The sequence below is a fragment of the Armigeres subalbatus genome, unplaced genomic scaffold, assembly GCF_024139115.2.
Source record: "Armigeres subalbatus isolate Guangzhou_Male unplaced genomic scaffold, GZ_Asu_2 Contig858, whole genome shotgun sequence".
In the NCBI taxonomy this organism is placed as follows: domain Eukaryota; kingdom Metazoa; phylum Arthropoda; class Insecta; order Diptera; family Culicidae; genus Armigeres; species Armigeres subalbatus.
In genome coordinates, this window is record NW_026943654.1 from 34,272 (window position 1) to 51,187 (window position 16,916).

A 16,916-nucleotide genomic window follows, 5' to 3' on the forward strand; every position below is an offset into this window, starting at 1 on the left:
TCGATTGCCCAATCAATTATACAAGAAAGGTGCCAACACCAATAAGGAATTAATGTTTTCATTTTCATTCCGAACCTATAAACGATCATAATAAAAGAGAACTCACTTTTATTTTTCGAACATTTCTTCTTTAGATGATTCTTCACAGCTCTTCGATTTCGCAGAAAGGGCGGACTCAAACTCTTCTGTATTACTGGATAGTGAGCTCCGTTTCTGTTTTCATTTCTTCACTTGAAAGCACTTGATAATCCTGAAGCTTTTCTGCTAGGTGAAGTTTTAGTAATGGCATTTTCATCAGCCCAACAATGGCATTCTGATGTAGAAACTTTTTTCGGTCGAACTTGATCCGATGACAAAGAACTTTTTCTTCAGATTTGATATTTAGTATTGATGGCTTTCCTTTCTGTTCATTTGAATTTGAAAGCTGACATAAATTGTATTAAATTAAAAAATGATAGGTTGAACACTCGACAAAAGAGAAGAGTGCAACATGTAAGACACTCACTTTCCTCCTGTATCTATTTTGTTCTTTAAATTGCACTCTCCGTCGGGGAATGCGCTAATTCATTTAGGTCTCGACAAGACTGATAAAGATTGAAATCACTAACCACGTGTCACTGCGTTCTCTACTTGTCTGTGAATATGTCGGATCAGTGTCGAAATGTTGTTCCAACTGAAAAAACCTCAAACATTCAACCCGTAGAGCAAACTTTCATCCAAAGTTGGTCCGAAGAACTGACGCCTCAAACTGTGAGACTAATTTGATCCTGGCAATTGAAGGCAGTCTAGTAACAACCATTTTGTATTTTCAATCGTAACACTTACCATCTGAATAAATTTGAAATGAAAAATCGACTTTATAATGCCAAAATAAAACTCTGCAAAATAGTGACAGTAAAAGAGTTGCTTACTTGGATAACATTTATTTAAGTTATTTGAGCCTCCATTTCCTGAACTAAGAAAACTATAAGATGGTACTACGAACTGCTACCAAAGACTACGGTCAACACTTTATGCCCAGGGAAGTCGGACAATTTCAACGAAAAGTGCCTAGACCGGCACCAGAATGGAACCCAGCAACCTCAACAGGGTCTTGCTTCATAGCCGCGCATCTTACGCTAGGCTAAGGAGGGCCCGCAGTGATTAGTTGTCGCTGAAATCGCTTAATACGGTGCCCGGTAGACGTTATTATAGCTTAGCTTAGTTAGCTAGACTGACTGTACCTATCATCGAGTTGCTACTCCGTGATTGATCAGAACTGGCAAATTGCACTACGATCTAAGTAAATAGTGGTTAGGATTTACCAACTATCTCGAAGTGCACGTTTCAGCAGCTCGCAAATATTGATCAAAACGGCCGGCCAAGTCCTTACAGTCAGTTGGGAAAGGGAGGAATGAGTGTGTGGTAATTGTTGCTACTAGAGACCGAGAATACCTCTATCTCCACATTTACCACGGGAAGGAAGTAGTGTTAGTTGGGTGTAATCAGTAACATAGATCGGGATTCACCATGAAAGTGATGTGACCTATGAAACTTCTACAAGTAGTATTAGCATTTCCTTATTTGTTCAATTGTTCATTCTTCGCGAGAATAAAAATCAATCGCTCAAAGTGAGCGATTGTTTATTTGAATTTCGGATTAGGCGCCCACGTTATCATTTCATTAACGTAAGAAAAGTAAAAAGAAACGGGATTGAAAATATTGATAGTAATCGGAAAGCTAATGTTATTCAGCAACCCTTATTTTATCTCTATTTGACGTTAAGTGAGAATGTAAATTTACGTTCATTTTACATGTCGTTTATTTTGCATTACCTTCCGCGCGCGTGTGTGTCACTTGCCTTGACCAGTATACCGTAATCAGGATCTCACTGGTATTAACCTGATGTGCCGGTTCACTGTGTTGGGCTTGTGCGCTTTGAGCGGCACACGGTCGCTTCTCAGTTACATAAAATCGCACATGGTGCAATACAAGATGCTAAATTGGAGACGATAAACATACATGTTGTGTGGAAAAGCCTATCGCCTGCACTTCAGCATCCTACCTGACACCACATACAGTTCATGTGTTGACTGCGTTTGATAGGGCCTGCTTATGGACACATGCAGCTTTTTGTAGAGGTTAACAGAGCCCACTGTCAAACCCACCAATACTCCTAGGCAGGCCCCTAACTCGCAGTGGCCATGGGGAGGGGTCGTCAAGCTTGACATAGTCCCTGCTGCCCTGTGGTGCCCTGAGACCGTTATTATAAAATAAAAATGTCCATCAAAAGCAAGTACAGGCCTGATTCCTGTGGTAATTCTGCACACTCCTGACCAAAAACCTTAGGAGGAATCTTGAGAAATCTTGATTTGAAGTTTTAGTTAAGAAATTTCAAAAGAATCCATATAAGAATCTAAAATATCGCCGAAACCCCCGATTAATCCACCCAGATAGATGTCCTTCAATTTTTTTGTACCTGCGGTCGGAAGTAACCACCAGCTTTGCAGGGTTGTGTTCCGCATTCTTGAAATATGCCCTGCCCATCGTAACCTTCCAGCTTTAGCTACCTTCTGGGTACTTAGTTCACCGTAGAGCTGGGCGATTTGTCGCCACACACCATTCTTTGCACAACGCCAAAGATGGCAATAAGCACGCGTTCATTAGAACCATAAATATTTACAACTGACTTATCTTACCAAACTGGCTTAAGTATGTTTTGTATGGCTAACTTGCTCGAGTTTAGTGTAATTGTTGCTTCATGCTTAATAGAATGAAAGGTAAAAATTAATTTGTTCAAAAATGTTCATAATGGAGAGAAGTAAGACCAGAGTTCATGTAGAATAATAGTTGTTAGAAGCTGTTATACTCGATCACAGCACTTATTAACCGATCTTTGCTACCAAATCTCGTCAACATTCTGATCAACGGACTAGATAAAGCATGTTTGATATGTAAGCCAAGACCTATTCCGGTACCTCTACAGAACTCTGAAACATGATAATTCAAGATATATGGAACTTTATGTGAATGGAAGCTGCGGCTTTTTCCAGCCGCTAGCAAAGCCATCGATTGTTTCCTCAAAACCATGCTCGAGTTTCAAAAGTTTTATCTTGCGTACACTTTTTGAAATCATTCAGAACCTGCTGATTGAAATAATAATTAGAAAATTGTTAATGTTTAAGCACTGCAGAGTAACTTACCGTGACGTAATCCGAAAGATCGGATTCTTGTGAACTCTATGCAGATTGTTGATGCCTCATCTGTACTTGGTTCACCCATAAATTTACTCAACATGGCGCTTCTCGAGCAACTTCCAAATCGTATTAACAATTCCGAACTAGATGTGTAGTGGCGGAGATAAGCAAAGATTCATTTTGTTTCTTTATTAAAGGTTTTTAAAGTTCAAAAATGAATATTTTATCTTCGTCGTAACTGAAACCAAAACAATATGCACAAAGCTTGTAAAATTCTTTCTTTCTCTTGTGCATTTTTCCTGATGTTTTCCTTGGTTCTCGAGATCTATTCTATATACGAGCTCATATTAAAATCGTCCGATGAATCTTTTGCGAGAAATTTCAGAATTTGATAAAGTCCGTCAATTCAATTGTTACAGCATCTGACGAAGATCTAACCTGTTATATAATGCTAGCAACTACACTACTTTAAACAAATCTTTAAGCTGTTGGTTTTTCATCAATTTCTTCCATACTCCAATCTTTACTTCTGATGCTCGAATACATTAGTGAATACAATAAAAAAATACAAACTTTAATCTGAATGGCATTCAACAAATAATCTGTAGTCTGCACGTGAATTCATGAATAATTCTAGAGAGGTAGCATTCTTCAAGATAGATGGCTCCAAGCCATACAAAAAAACCTAAGTCAATTTGGTGAGCTTAATCAGTTGTAAAAGGTTTATAATTGTAATAAAGGCAAAAATGGGGCCTCCTTAGCGTCCGGTAAGATGCGCGCCTACAAAGCAAGCCCATGCTGAGGGGTGGTGTCGATTCTGAGCTGGTCTGACAATTCTCGGATTGGAATTGTCTCGACTTCCTGGACATAAAAATATCATTGATGTGTTGCCTCATGATGCTGAATGCAGAAATGGTAACTTGGTTAGAAACCTCGCAGTTAATAACTGTAAGAAGAGTAACATTTCGATTAGTTAGACTATTTTGACATTGAGGTGGCATCGACAACCGTCATTTTTATTTTTTCACGCATGCTGCGACGCAGCAAAGCTGAATCAAAAATGACAGTGTCCGCCGCCCGTATCGAGTGGTATGCCCCGAAAACGCGATCACTTGAAACTTGGATTCTGCCAGGAGGACCTTAATGAACACTATGCGAAGCGGCAGTGGGGGATGTAAGCCAATGAAGAAGAAGAAAGGCAACAAATGCAAACTGGTTAAAAACAACTTGGACCACTTTTGGACGCCTTTGAATTTGAAGGTATTTTGAGGATATTATTGAATTGAAATATAGATTCTTTTAGTTTCACAATTAAAATTTCAAAACAAGATTTCTCGAGATTCCTCCTATGATTTATTTAAAATTGTCCAGAGGTGCAGAACTACCACAAGAATCGAGCCCGTACTTGGTTTTGAGGATATTTTATTTTATAAAAACGTCTCCGGCACTGCGCTTAGATCTGGGTTAAATTTGAGTTCAGAAGGAATTTGAGTCTTCTATTCATCTGCATTAGGTGGCTCAAATTAGTATGGGAAATTTTGTTCTTGATGGGTGCTCTATTCGGTTAGCTGCTTGGACATTTCAGTAATAGTCAAGTTATGGTGTTAACTGTTGAAGTATATAAATGTATGTAGAAAATTCAAAAAATAACTGCACGACTACACAACTACGATGAAGAATTATGATACTCATTCAGATCTTGGATTAATACAGAATGTTATAGAACTGCGAGAAGATTCGTTTGCCGGCTGAGTTATTAGCATTTCTCTGCAGTGGGTTTTGGCAAATTTCGTTTCTTTTACCTTTGAAAAGAAATAAATTCACCCTACAACATTCCAGTAAAAGCTAATATCTCTGCGTAATAAACTCTAATCTTCTCGCGGTTTTCAGTATAACATTCTACTTTATTTTACAAGAACTGAATGAGTATCGGTTATTGATCGTAAATTGTACCGTCCAACTGCAAATCACTGTTTTTGGATGTTTCTGCATACATTTTTCCATATAAACTTCCAACGAGTACCCCAAACGTTGACCGATTTGGCTGAAATTTTGTCCAGAGCATCAGGGCATCAAATAGAACTGAATAAGAGGACGGCCCATCAAAAAATTAAAAAGTGTTTTTTGAGCCACCCTAATCTGCATGTTAAAGCTGTTTTTTTTTCAAAAATTAAATATTGAGTACCCTTGAAGTACCCCAAAGTATGTCTTCACTGCATTGCACTATCACACTTAAATCATTTCACAGATTTTTGAGCAATACGTAACTGAACGAAGCAAATGATGTAACATTGTAATAGTTTGACGTTATTACAGTGCCCTTTTCAATAGTTTTAAGCTGCTTCCGTTCAGATAAGTTGCTAGTTAGCAAGTCGTGATGAATTGACGTGTGTCACACTGCTTAAATGTATGGATTCTTAGATGTTGTACCGTTATCATGATGTTCGCATTGTTTGTGTTTGATTCGAAGTCTTTGTTGTTGCTTTTTGAATTTCGCTGTGTATTGGCTTCAGCTTGTGGAAATTTTGATTACTTGATAAGTTGCCTTTGTGTTAGACCCGCCTCCGCTGTAGTTTTAGGACTTCTGCTTTGAATTGACTTTTTGGGGCCGTCTGGTTAAATTGATGAACACTGTTGAATTGTTGATTGTTCTAAAATTTCGTCTTAACGCTGTTTTTATCTTTGTGAGGCGACTTGTATCTGCTCGTTCCGTCATTATTGTGTTACTTTAACTCTTCCAAAATCATCTCCAGGGTTGAATTAAAATCTCTTCTTGCACTTTCGGTTGTGTATGATGATGCTCCTGAATATGTCCTTGCTTTCAGCTTTGTATAATGTCTTGTCATTCACTTATCTCCAATCGCCTTGTTGAATCCGCCTTTTTGTTTTCGTATGATGCACATCCGTCTTCGCCTGTTATTTGTCACTTAATTCGTATTGTTGATTTCGTATGATGTATTTAACACTTTCACTTCCTGGTTGAGTTCGCCTTCATTGATAACCTCCGAATATTTCGTCTTCCGTCTCCTGATCCCCCACACTCTCGATCTTCAACCCACCGTATGACCCGTCGTTCCGGTGATACCAATTAACTATGGTATGTATATCGTGAGCCGTTGATGTCTTCCTTCTCTGCCGATGTCGTCTGTTCGTCTTCAATAGATGCTATCTCGACCGTCTCTCGAGTAAGTTGTGCATATTTAAATTTTCTCAAATTATTGTGAATAGTTCACTATCCTATAATTTTTTATTAGACTTTGCAAATATAAGGACCTGCTCCTACAGTCTTTGTTACTTTTCACTAACTTTAGTTATTCGATTCGGTAATAATTCCTTGCTATCTTTTACATGCTTAAGTTATAATATTTATCACATTTTATTATGAACCTTACTTACTATTATTATCATTTTTTTCGATTATTTTGTTTTCCCAGTATTATTCCCATGAAATTTATCTTTGTGTTGTAGCAATGAATGTCTTCTGCAGGTTTTTGGGGACGTATAAATTCAATAAAAATTTCTTCCTGCAAAATACTTGTTGCTACGTCTATCGTGTTATACTTACTTCTTTAGTATTTAGGGCAGTTTTGGTTGAGAAATTGCTACAACCTCTCCCCCCTCATCGATCATGGTTTTTCGGCGTGCTTCTGAAATGAAACTTAGATCTCGGGTTTAATTTACTTCTTATATTGTTCAATAGATAATGTGTTAAAAGAATTATTTATATCAGGCTGTCTAGCTTAAAGCTTTATATAAACTATTTTTTGTTAGTTTATGCATTGAATTTCCTTTGTTTTATTTTTTTCATCGTCCCATATTCCGACCCTAGCTTAATTCTCTTCATATTTTAATTCGTTGCCGGTTTCCCATTCTCTTTACCGGTCTTACTATCGTAAAAAATCATTACCTTCCCATTTATTTGTTTTTATTTCGTCAACTTTAAACTCCTCTTTTCAATTCAATTTGATATTGATTTCCCTGAGTTTTACTTCACTTCTCTTCTTATTTCCATTTCACACCCAGTCCCCTTCTAGCAATTTCCATGATTCCCGTTTTCTTTTAATTGGTTTCAATTATTTTGAAAGTTTTATTTATTTATTTATTTATTATAGTTTTTTTTTTAATGTAGTTCATTCACACAATGAGTACTATATCCATACATTCTGAGGACGTCTCCTCTTGTCCAATCACACATCTATCCACATTCATAGTATCATTAAATTTAAATATCATATTCGTATGTCTACAGTTTGTCCATTTTTATGTTCAGTTGTGGGGCCCCTTTGTTTAGTGTATTATTGTGTAATTGTTCACAGTATACTGTTTTCTTACTTATTAGTTTTTTTCTGTTGATCACTTCTTGATAATTGTTCATTTCCCCATGATACTTTATTTCCGTTCATTATTCTTGGTATATTTTAATTCTTTTCTCAGAAGTCAATGTTTATTGGTAAATTCCCAATTCTGATGATACCTATTGTCCTCGAATTTAAAGAAATAGTTAAAATATTCAAGGTTCTGTTTCTCGACTCCTTTTTGTTCAGCTTTCTTGATTTTCGCTGATCTTGTATTACATTGGCATTCCCTGTTTCGTTTTTTTGTGCTTGATTTTTCTAGCCCATTTCCCAGTTTCAACTACGCGCTTTCAATTTCCGGTTTTATATTATTTGTTTTAATCCTTATATTTGGATACATTTTCAATTTTGCTGTACCTTTTTGTCTATATTTCATGTATATCATTCCACCATCGTTATATTATTATTTGAATATTTTTCTCCATAAATATCTCTATATGATATTATTCTATATAAGTGGGTATTTGTAACTATATAAATTCAATACAAAATTTAATTCAAATGGAAACTCTCATTAAATCTAAGTCATAATAAAATTATGTACATATTTATCTACAATATATTTATAAAATTGCTAATCATTATACCTTCGTAGTCTATTATTATGAACCTTTCCAATTTCTTCCCGTTTTTGATAATGGTTGTTTGTTCGCTAGGTAGACTAACTACTTCGTATGGACCTCTCCATAAGGCTTGCAATTTTTCGACCTGTGCCTGTTGGGTTTGCTTTAACTAAAACCATGTCCCCCCACATTGGTTGCCACTCATTAGCTGTTTTGTCATAAATTTCTTTTCGTTTTTGTTTAGATAGGATTAAATTTTCTCTTGCTTTGTCATGTAGATATTTCAAAGTAGCTTTTAATTGGTTTGTGTATTCTCCATAGTTTAATTCCATATCCCTCATACGGTAAATTGAATTTGGAATTCTCACAGCCCTGCCATAGAGTAATTCAAACGGCGTGAACCCTGTAGATGAATTAGTTGTGGTGTTATATTGGAATGTAAAATGTGGGAGAAGTTGATCCCATGTTTGTGGGTCACCTCCAATGAATTGTCGTAAATGAATTTTAAGCTCTCTGTTGGATCGCTCCACAAGGTTTGCTTGGGGATGATATGCTGTTGTTGTGATCTTTTTAATTTTCAAAATTATGCAAGTGTTTTTCATTAGATTACTTACGAAATTGGCTCCTTGATCGGTTACTAATTCTTTTGGCGTTCCAAATTTGCAAATGAAATTGTTTACAAATGTATTGGCTACTGTTTCACTTTCTTGGTTTTCCATTGCCGCGACTGTTAGATATCTAGTCAAATCATCTTGTATGACTAGGCCATATTTATTGCCGTTCCTTGATTCTGGTAATACAACTATATCCATAAATATTTTGTCAAAGGGCTCGGAGGAAGTGGTAGTAATCTTCATTGGAATTTTGTTTGGTGAACTTATTTTATTCTTTTGGCATGAGTCACATTGATTCACGTAGTTCTCAATGTCTCTTCGCATATTTTCCCACATGAACATAGGTCTAATACGTAGTAGCATTCGCTTACTTCCTACATGTCCGCCTAGTGGGCAGTCATGGAATTCCTTGAGTACTGCCTCTCTTTCTTCTGGTTTCACCCACATTCGGTCCTTATCTGGGGCATATAGTATGAATTGTTTGTTGAACTTTTCCGCTAAAAATCTGAACATGTTTTGGTAAGGTGGTGTTTGAAGATTTCTGAATGAAATTATTTGAATGTTTCTTGCTGTACAATTCGATATTTCTTATTACCGTCCTCATCTAAATCTTTCTTTGGTATGCACAAGACGGGTGCATTCCACGGACTTTTGCTTGGTACAATGATTCCTTGTTTATACATCTCGTCAATTTCTTCATTTATATGTTTCTTTGTGGATTCGGGGAACCTATATTGCCGTTTATTGATTGGTACATTGGTTGTGGTTTCTATCTCGTGTACTGCCGCATTTGTAGTTGTAAGATGATCTCCTTTCAGATAAAATACATCACAGTAATTTGCCATAATTCTTTCCATTTCATCAAAGTTCGCACGATTCAAGTGCTGTAAAGGAACTGTATCGAGTAATTTTTCTAAACGTTCCTTACCTTGTATTTCGTTTTGATTTCGATTTTCAACTAGACTGTAGTCTTGATTCGAGTCCAAATCTTCTGCTTTCCATTGTTCACTCTGTATATATTCATCTTCAAAATTTTCTTCCCAATATTCATTATCCACATAATAATTGCTATTATCGTTCAGAGCAGCTATTGTAAATACTTCTCCCATTTCTTCATTTAGTTTGGCCAGATCATCGTTTACAAAAGTATTTTGAAAATATTCTTCTTCATCCGTGTACAGGTCGTCTTCCTCTGGTACCCATGGTTCTTGTTCATTCTCGTCTATGTGTTTCTTTAAACTTTCTTGGTCTTCAATATTTCTTGTTACATAGTCCACGATGTTCCATCGTACGCGATTTTTTTCCATGTATGGTTTTCCAGCTTCAGCATTCGTTTTAAGGATAACAGTTGCAAAGTTGTCTTCAATGGTGTGTACATGTTTTTAATGAAGTTAGAGCCTAGTAATGCTGGTACGCTTAGATTGTTTGCTACATAGAATTTGACTGGAATTATTGTTTTCCTGATAATCAAATGTATCCACGTTGTTCCTATAGTTTGAATTATGTTTTTTGTCATTCCAGTAACTGCCATATGACTTTTCGTGTTTATGGATGAAGCTCCAATTTGTATTGCCCTTTTGGCAGTTATTAAATTCGTTTCAGCTCCGGTATCTAAGAGAAATTTTGTAGCTTTATTTGGATTTTCTTGTGTTTTGAGCTCTAAGTAGAATCGCTTGTCAAATGTATATTCTATAGGATGTCTGATGCTTTCATCTAACTCAGTGTCACGATTCTTTACAGCGCTATACTTTGGGCCGGAGTTCAAATCTTCCCTAATAACAGAACCATATTCCGGAATCATACTACTAATATAGTCGTTTCCATTACCCTCTGAAACCCTACTATTTCCTCTATGTTGGTCTCCTGAAATGTTATCATTATACATTGATTTATTTAATCCATTTTGGCCGTTACTTTCAATTGATGCATCCAAGTATTCATTGTTTTCCTTTGTAAATTCATTCATTTCCGTTTGACAACCCTTTTCAACAAGTATGCTTGTGCCTATTTTATTTATTTTGCTTGGAAAAATATTCGGACTCTTTTTGTTTGAGTAGAGGCATTCCACGGGGGCATGTCAGTCGATCCTGAGCGACCATTTCGAAAATATTTGAAACTCTGCACAGTTTTTCAATTTCATCTAAATCGTCATTTTTCGATATCAAATCTTCATATTGAGTCACGACTAACTTTTCAAAAGGGTGTATGTGAAAATGGTTCAAAAATATTTAAAAAGCTGCACAGCAAAAACGGAATGTTCGATTGTTATGATTTTTTCAGCAAAGTTAGACAACCAAATGGTTATTCTCAAGAAAATGTGCACAGTAAAAAAAATTTTTTTTTGCTTTTAAAATATCATTTTGTCACAAAACTCAAATATCTCAAAACCCTATCTTTTTCGAACGTAATTTTTAGGGAAAACGGTCCATTATATTAGCTATTCTACCATAAAAAATTTGGTGATGGTAAACTAATAAACAAAAAAGTTAAGTGACATTTCAAACATTTCACAATTTTCACATTTAGTAAAAAAATTTTTCTGTGTGTTATTTCGAGAATTGCAGTTTGATGCAGATTTTATTGTTAAGGGACGTGATTTAAACAAGTTGTTTTCATGATATTTTGATTTAATTATTCATAGCATCTATAAGAAACTTAGACACGTTCCAGTGTTGTGATCAAAAGTATTGATAGTGTCATAATTTTCATTGCACGACTGGCGAAAAATCTTTTAATAGTGTTGAAACCTGTTGATAATAACGTTGATAGAAACATATCAGAAATGTTATTTTTAAGACAAAAGCTGCAAAATCAAAGATTTATATACACGTGTACGTCTATAGTTTACCTGCAAAAATATACCTCTTAGAGAATAGACTTTATGATCGGGAGGAAACGTATCTTCAACAACAACAAATGCATGATAGGTACATACCATGACACAATGTTTCACGAAAAGCAAAAAATTACTACTACTAAGGTTGTTAAAGATCTTATAGTAATTTTTCTTCAGTCAAGCAAGTGACACCAAACTAGTCAGTAAAAACTTAAAAGTGATTTTGTTTATTGAAATATTACGAACAACATGAGTAGCCGCTTTTCAACTGTTGTAGCCGTTTGATGGAAAAAGTGTTCAAAAGAGTTACGAAATCTCACCGAAAGCACCATAGATAAACTGAAAGCGACTGGTTATGCTCCAATGTCCATATTGAATACAAATTTACGCATTTGCACGTCCTGCCGTCTAAACGTTGACAAAAGAGCAATCTGTATATCATCGGTTGAGCAGAGCGCAGGAAGTTCGAAAACGACAGCAACTGAGGAATTGCCAGATGTATCGACAACAACTGAGGAATTACCAGAAGTATTAAGTGCTGAGAGCCTTGCCACCGTACCACATCAGCGAGATCTGTTTCCAGAAATCAATCGGAAGATGAGTGTATCCAAAAGGTCAACATCGAACGCTTTAACGAGGGCATAGCTGGATAAAAGTGACTCCTGATTAAATGGAGTAAGATGGACTACGTTTATTACCCGGAGAAAAAAATACCGTGAAATAAACGAAGCTGTACGAAGAAACCTCTTCAAATTAGGACCTGATGATGTGGAAAATACAGACTACGATGAGGTAATTATAAATATGAAGGAAAGGTTCTCGAATGCAGCCACGACAAGGAAGAAAATTATTGATTTTGTCGATGCTGCCAAGTTCGTGGTCTATTCAGGATGCCATTGATGAGTTCAAACCAATAGAAATACAGTAAAAGAGGCAAAACAATTGAAGAATAACTGTCTTTCAACCAAAAATACTAGGTCTAGTACTGCATTAACAGATGAGACAAAAGAAATAGTAGTTCAATATTTTGAAGATGATGAAGTAAGTCGAGCTATGCCTGGTCAAAAAGATTATGTATCAGTAAAAAGATGGAAAGCGTCAAGCAATCCAAAACGATTAATGATGACGATTTTGAAAGAAGCGTACACACGCTTCAAGGAAATTCACGATAATATTAAAATAGGTTTTTCTCACGGTAAAGCCTTCGGCCAAGGCAATGTAAGCTTCTTTCCAATTAGGAACACATAATGTGTGTGTGCACAACCCATGAGAATATTAATCTTATTTTACATAGTTTGAAAAGAATCAATTTAACAAAGGATATTAAAATGTTAACTGGTAGTCTTTGTGTGAAATACAACATCAAATTGCTATCTACGATCTTGTTCGGATTGTCCAGATTCTTCATCATTGGAAAATACTTTATTCGCTGAGTTTGAAGAAAATATATTGACAGTTATCATTTGAGCAATGGGTGACCACGGATAGGACATAGAAACTATTGTAAAACCTGTAGATGAGTTTGTGTCATATTTTTGCTTGAAATTAGAAAGTTTAATCCCTCACGATTTCATTAAAACAGAACAATCCAGCTTTTTTAAAAATACGAAAATACATTACAAAATGGTGAATTTTTAAAGTCATTTGTGATTTTTCTGAAAATTACAGCTTTGTATTGCAAGATAAAGTGCAGTCCCATCACTGGAACGTACAACAAGCTACAATTCATCCATTCGTTATTTATTTTAATGGAAGTACGCAAATTGAACACTTAAGTTTTATTATAATTTCCGAAGATTCAAGACACGATTCAGTATCCGTAAACTTGTTCATTGAAAAAAATGATTAACTTTTACGCGTTGATAAGCATAAAGAAGTCAAAAGATATATTTCATGTCTGATGGAGCAGCGTCGCAGTACAAAAAATCGTAAGAATTTTCGAGCCTATGTCAATTTAAATCAATGGACGGAATTGATGCAGAATGGCATTTTTTACTACATCACATGGCAAAGGTCCTTGGATGCTATTGAGGAACAATAAAGCGCATGGCCACAAGAGCAAGTTTAGCCAAAGAACGTGAGCATCCAATTAAACTGCGAAAGAACTTTTGATTGGGCAAATCGTAGAAAAGAAAAAGATTTAACCAAATTATCATTTTGTTTTTACTACTACTGAAGAGTACGAAATAAAGGCTTCAGAGCCAGCGAGCAATTTAATAACGCGAAAACGATCCAAGGAACCCAAAAATTTCACTGTTTCATTCCATTGTTTCGGAAAATAAAATTAAAGCAAAACTATACTCAAACTGTGCTGATAATAATTCAAAAGTGTTCGATATTTTTAAAAATTTGAATAAAAATAAATAAAAATAAGTATTAATAAACTGTTTTCAAGGATATCATAACCCATACCAAAATTCAAACCCAAAAACTCTTAGAGTTTCTATAACAACATTGTGTAACTGCCACATTTAATTTAATACTTAGGATAATATTAATTCATTTTATTTATTTTATATAATATTTATACATATACATAATATCGATGAATACATAATATGGAATATCATACAAACAACTTGTTTAACTCCACGCAAGGCCCTCAACAATAAAATCAGCATCAAACTGTGATTCTTGAAAAAAAAATACACGGAAATTTTTTTGTTTACTATATGAAAATTGTGAAATGTTTGAAATGTCATAACTTTTTGTTTATTAGTTTACCATCACCAAATTTTTATGGTAGATAGTTGATATAATGGACCGTTTTCGTTACGTTCGTAAAAAGATAAGGTTTTGAGATTTTTGAGTTTTTGTGACAAAAATGATATATTAAAGGTAAAATTTTTTTTTTTACTGTGCACATTTTCTTAAGAAATATCATTTAGTTGTCTAACTTTGCTGAAAAAATCATAACAATCGAATATCCGTTTTTGCTGTGCAGCTTTTTAAATATTTTTGAACCATTTTCACATACACCCTTTTGAAAAGTTAGTCGTGACTCAATATGAAGATTTGATATCGAAAAATGACGATTTAGATGAAATTGAAAAACTGTGCAAAGTTTCAACTCAATAGAAAATCATGAATTAAAAATTTTCTTAAATTTTGATGCTGTTGCTTGGAATCGCTCAGTATCCATTCAAATGTACTATACCTATATCCTTTTTCCTATTTTTGTCATTTCCTAGAGAATTCATGTTATAACTTGGCTTTTTCAGTACTATATATTTGAAATTCTTGTTAATATACAACGTATATTGCTGAACAAATTCTGCTCCGATAATTCCTGGAACACTTAAATGCTTGACTATGAAAAACTTAATTCTATAATGAGAGTTTCCAATTCTAAATGTAATTTCTGTGGATCCAATAGCTTTTGACTGAGTATTATCAAATCCTGTTATTATAAGGTTCTCTGAATAATCTATATCTTCTGTACCGAGATTGGCCACTATGTCCCACCTTATTATATTACAGAAAGATCCTGTGTCTAATAAATATTTAAAAGCTGTATTAGGTTTTGAAACTGCTTCCAGTCTCACTATAAATTGATTGCTTTTCGTATAATGAATATATAATTTCTCATGCGGTGTTGTTCTCATGTTGCTAAATTGATCATCCCCACGATCCCATGATTTGTTGAATTTATTATAAGCATTGCTTGATTGATAGCATCTTCCGTGGTAAATGTTTGGATAAAAGGAATTCTCAGCTCTTGTATTATTCATCTGTTTCTTTGAATTACAATAAATGTAATGCCGAAAATTATTATTGAAATTGTTATTTACGTATCTTTCATATTTGCAACTATTACTGCTATCATACACAGCAAAAAATATATTAATATGCTGCGACGTACTTTCGTAAAACGTACATGAAAATCCGACGTAATAACGTATTTTACGTAATATTGTGCAATATTGACGCTTTATTAAATTCATCATCGCAACATTCAATCGAGAGAGTTCATTCCTCAGTTACGCCGATCCAACGTTAAATTACCTGCCAAATAGGTGAATATCGCGAAATCAGCGTAATATTAACGCCACCATCAGTGATATCTCTCCATAATGCATGCTGTAAATGTCAACAAAGCCGGCAGTCAGTCAGTCCAGTTTTCTCTCCATTTTGTTCGCATCGGAATACAATTATTATTTGAATAATATTAGTTTAATTGCTTTTAAAATACTAAATTAATTCGTTAGGAAGTGAGTGAAATGTGACAACAGTGTTTCCGAGACCTGGAATTGTGAGCAAATCTGATAATGGGTAAGTTTTTTATGATTTGTTTGTACCCAGCCGGTGCTATTTATCATATCATTTTTCAGAGAGGCAAATGTCGAAAGATGCTATGGAGCTGCAGAATTCGTTTATACCCACAAGGAGCCGGCGTTGGAAAAGAGATGTGTGCAGGTAAGTTTCTGAAAGATGATTCTTTCTATCGCCTGACGACTAATTGTGAGATTTTTCACATCAGATTGAAAATCGCCCGACCGAGTAACCGATCTCTCTGTAATCAGACGTCTGTCTTTCCTGCAAAACTATTCAAAACTATTTCTATTTCGAACGGATCAAAATCAGGAAAAATGAAACCGCGCTGGTAAGTTATATTTTCTTATCAACTAAAATATAAACCTTGATCAGTACTGAACAGTTAATGATTTATTTATTAATTATTTGTTGCAGGTCCGGAACAAATTGTCGGGTTCATGGTCCCACCTAATATTCCATACAAGAGCAATCAGTGGACTGAGACTAACGGAAGTAGTTGTGCAGCAATGGAAACATGCGGTGACTTGTGGGAAGACGAACAATGCAGTCACGACCGGACCTGCATCATATGGCTGCAACATTGAAGATTAAAAAAACGTATGTAAATGGATATATCAGAATCAAACAGCACAACATAAAAAATAAAATCTTAAAAATCTTAAAATCTTAAAATCATAAAATCTTAAAATCTTAAAATGTTAGAATCTGAAAATCTTGAAACTTTTAATCTTAAAATCTTAAAATCTTAAAATCTTAAAATCTTAAAATCTTAAAATCTTAAAATCTTAAAATCTTAAAATCTTAAAATCTTAAAATCTTAAAATCTTAAAATTCAAAATCTTAAAATCTTAAAATCTTAAAATCTTAAAATCTTAAAATCTTAAAATCTTAAAATCTTAAAATCTTAAAATCTTAAAATCTTAAAATCTTAAAATCTTAAAATCTTAAAATCTTAAAATCTTAAAATCTTAAAATCTTAAAATCTTAAAATCTTAAAATCTTAAAATCTTAAAATCTTAAAATCTTAAAAATCTTAAAATCTTAAAATCATAAAATCTTAAAATCTTAAAATCTTAAAATCTTAAAATTCTTAAAAT

The 16,916-nt window shown here is 34.5% G+C and overlaps 1 long non-coding RNA gene across 1 annotated transcript; it reads left to right on the forward strand.

The window, feature by feature from the left end:
* The first annotated feature begins 15,901 nt into the window (after positions 1 to 15,901).
* On the forward strand, positions 15,902 to 16,471 carry LOC134204757 (uncharacterized). The gene is made up of 3 exons (XR_009977962.1): positions 15,902 to 15,960; positions 16,025 to 16,147; positions 16,234 to 16,471. It is a non-coding gene; the product is annotated as an uncharacterized LOC134204757 (long non-coding RNA).
* Positions 16,472 to 16,916: the final 445 nt, after the last annotated feature.